This window comes from Echinops telfairi, unplaced genomic scaffold, assembly GCF_000313985.2.
Source record: "Echinops telfairi isolate 266 unplaced genomic scaffold, ASM31398v2 ScPeMD7_15;HRSCAF=58, whole genome shotgun sequence".
NCBI classification, from domain to species: Eukaryota; Metazoa; Chordata; class Mammalia; order Afrosoricida; family Tenrecidae; genus Echinops; species Echinops telfairi.
This window is the reverse complement of record NW_022103912.1, coordinates 6,721,466-6,724,689: the sequence shown is the minus strand read 5'-3', so window position 1 is coordinate 6,724,689 and position 3,224 is coordinate 6,721,466. Positions and strand designations below refer to the sequence as shown.

The following is a 3,224-nucleotide window of genomic DNA, read 5'->3' as shown; positions in this document are numbered from 1 at the left end:
GCCTTCAAAGTGATGGATTGTCAGTGGCTGCATCGATGGGTTCTGGCATGGAAACAATTGTGAGCATGGCACAGGTCCGTGCGGTATTCGTTCTGCTGTACGTAGGGTTGTTATGGGTCAGAACCAACTCCATGGCACCTAACAACAACAACAACAACAACAACAACAATAACAATGTAGGGAGCAAAGTTATGAAAACCTCTGAGCCATAACTAAACACCATCAAAGTTGTGAGTTGTAAGGTGCTGGCCCTCAAAGGTCAATTGACACAAAGCCGTTCACAAAGAAAATGTGCTCGATCTAAATGATTTATGAGTACACTTATAAGGTGCCTCCATGTATCTCTCTCCAGAGGAATGAAACATGAAGCATCTCAAAGACACACGGAAGCAGGAATCAACCACACAAAGCTCAGCCCCCATATCCCTGAGACCAGAAGCACTAGATGGTGTCCAACTATCACTACCAACCACCCTGAAAGGGATCGCATTTGAAGATATTAGAGAAGATGGGGAACAAAATACAAAGCCAAAAAAAGATTAGGTTAATGGTCCCATAGAGATTGTGGGAAAACCAAGGCAATGGCCCTTACCCAGTCTCCCTGCAGGCCTGGAAATGGGGACTCCCAGGTATGTCTCAATATTCAGACAAATTATATATCTCTACGGGCAACAGTCACACTAGGGAGGTCACAATCCTTAGAGCAGCGATTCAAATAAAAGAGGCAGTATTTGCTCAAAGACAAAGTTGAGCTGGCAGAATGGTGTAGGCTAGAATGAGGGATGGAAATGGGTGAATACCAGGTGAAACGCTTGATGTACATTATGGGCACTGCAATCAGTGACACAAAATATGTATGAACGGTTGAATGGAAAATGTCTTTGCTCCATAACGCTTCACCCAATTCATAATAAAAGTTCATAAAACAAATAATAATTTTTTGGGGGTGGTGAGGGGCATGGAGCTTTCTTATAAACAATACCCCAGTGTTACATGGCTTCATGTTATAAAACTTTCAAGCTGGTGGTGTTGTCGGTGCTTTCTTCTGATGGGCGCAAGCACGGTTTTCTCACAAGTTCAAAACAATGAAGGTTTCCATTCTACTGAGAGATTCTTCGCGGTTCCTCTAGCATCGCACCACCTTCTGTCAGAGCATTTTGCAGTCCCTGGATCGAGTCTAACGCTGCCTCCCAAGGGGTGGACTGGTAGACCATGAAATCGATTCCTGCCCATAAGCACGCGCTGCCAGTATTTTCCCTACACTCTCACAGGCCACCACCTTGGTGGTCCGATACAGGTGCTTTTTAATAGCCCATTCACGAGAGGATGCAGAAACCACAATCTTGCCATTTCGATGCTCAACAAATGCTTCCACATGATGTTGAGTCCTTATAACTCGCAATCTGGGCCAGAAGTCCCAGAGGGTCACACTGCTCCCCAACCTCCTTCTTTCCTCGCTACTGCCAAGAGCTCCAGGTTCCGGGGATTCCAGTTTGGAAACTTGGGGGCAACAGCTTCGTTATCCACAGGGGCCACTTCAGGATCCGTTGCTGGCTGGGAACTGGTTGAGAGGGCCGCACATCCACGCTTAGGGTTCCCGCAAACAGGCAACAATGCCCACTACCACTGCCAAAGCGTATCCTTGAAGCGTGGGAAAAGCAGCTCCCTTTGCGCCTCCCGGGGGTCCCAGCGGCTCGCTAAGACCCTAAAAGCTCTTTCAGTTCATTGCTAAGTAAAAAAATGTATTGCTACATAGGCTACATCATACATATTTATGTATATAGTTCATTGGTCTTTTTGAATTATTCCTACCGTTATTACTGTTCATTCATAACCATAGCAAGATAATTCTCAAAGATCAAGGGAATGTAAAATATTTCTGGCATTATAAAAATTATAACGCAATTTAGAACTTCAAGCTAATATATAGTGTAATTACTGTGGATTAGTGGTAGTATTTTTTGGCCTGATAACGTAAAATATTTCTTAATTCTCATAAGTAATAGTTATGAACCCTTCAAGAGATTACAGTGTGAGAGATAATTCTTTGTATATAAAAATGGAAGATATTAACAAAAATTAGTGCACAGTGGTTTACCTTAAGTATTTAGTCGGAAAATTGTGGCTATATCTTAATGGTAATAAAATAAAATAAATAAGCTATCAGGATAGATGATATGTGTTGTCTTCTTCAATCAGTTTCAAGCCTACTATAAAAAATTACCATTGCTTTTCTAGTTTATATTTTGGATTTGTAAAATTTCTAGAATATAATAGATGTAATTGCCATATTAGTTCATGGATTATTTTCCTCTCATTAAAAAAATATTCAGTTACACAGTAATGTCTCTTAAGACTTTCCTTATAAGTATCCTAGCAGGGTCAACAATAAGATGGCAGTGTTAATTATTTTAATTTAGATTTAACCCTTTCATGATACACTTGTTTTTCACTTGAGATAGTTTGATGATATCATGCGTTTTCATTAAAATAAGGCCAGCTTAATTAAGGAGAATTTCTGAAATTTTATTTTGAGATAAAGTGTTTGCTATTTATTAAGTTGGAAAACTATGTCTCTCTTGACCCCAGAAGTGGGATTGTATGGAAAACATATGTCCTCTAGATTTTGTGGTAAGGATGTATGCATTCTGAGAATAAAATTATGTGGGACACACATGTCCCTCTGGACTCCAGGGAATCGGAGTAGTGAGAGGAATATGTGTGTATGGTGCACCACCTTCTGGGTTCTTTGAGAAATTTCTGCAATATAGGGAGCCTGGAAATGTCGCATCTGCGTAAAGATGGAGTCATCCAGAGAAGGGAAACTTCCAAATAGTTCAGAGAAACTTAGAAATGTACTTAACAGGCTTATCTCCCGCAAACAAGAGACAGACTTCCAAAATTATACTTCCATGGGGTATTACTGTAAAGCCAGTTTCATTTCAAATAGCTATGCAGGTTCCCTCTGCATAGCTACATACACTGTGTGTTGGAAAGCCCCTTCTCAGTTAATTTTCAAACTCCTGCCATCAAATTGATTCCAACTCATAGTGACCCTGTAGAACTGCCCCTGTGAGTTTCTGAAACAGAAATCTTCATGGGAGTAGAAAGCCTGGTCTTCTCTCATGGAATGGCTGGTGGGCTAGAACTACTGACCATGAGATTAGAAACATATAACCACTACAGGGGGAGAATGTAGGCATGCCCTATCACTCTAAGTTACC

General features: G+C 41.0%; 1 pseudogene; it reads right to left on the bottom strand.

The window, feature by feature from the left end:
- Positions 1 to 1,100: 1,100 nt before the first annotated feature.
- On the bottom strand, positions 1,101 to 2,791 carry LOC105979471 (annotated as a pseudogene).
- Positions 2,792 to 3,224: the final 433 nt, after the last annotated feature.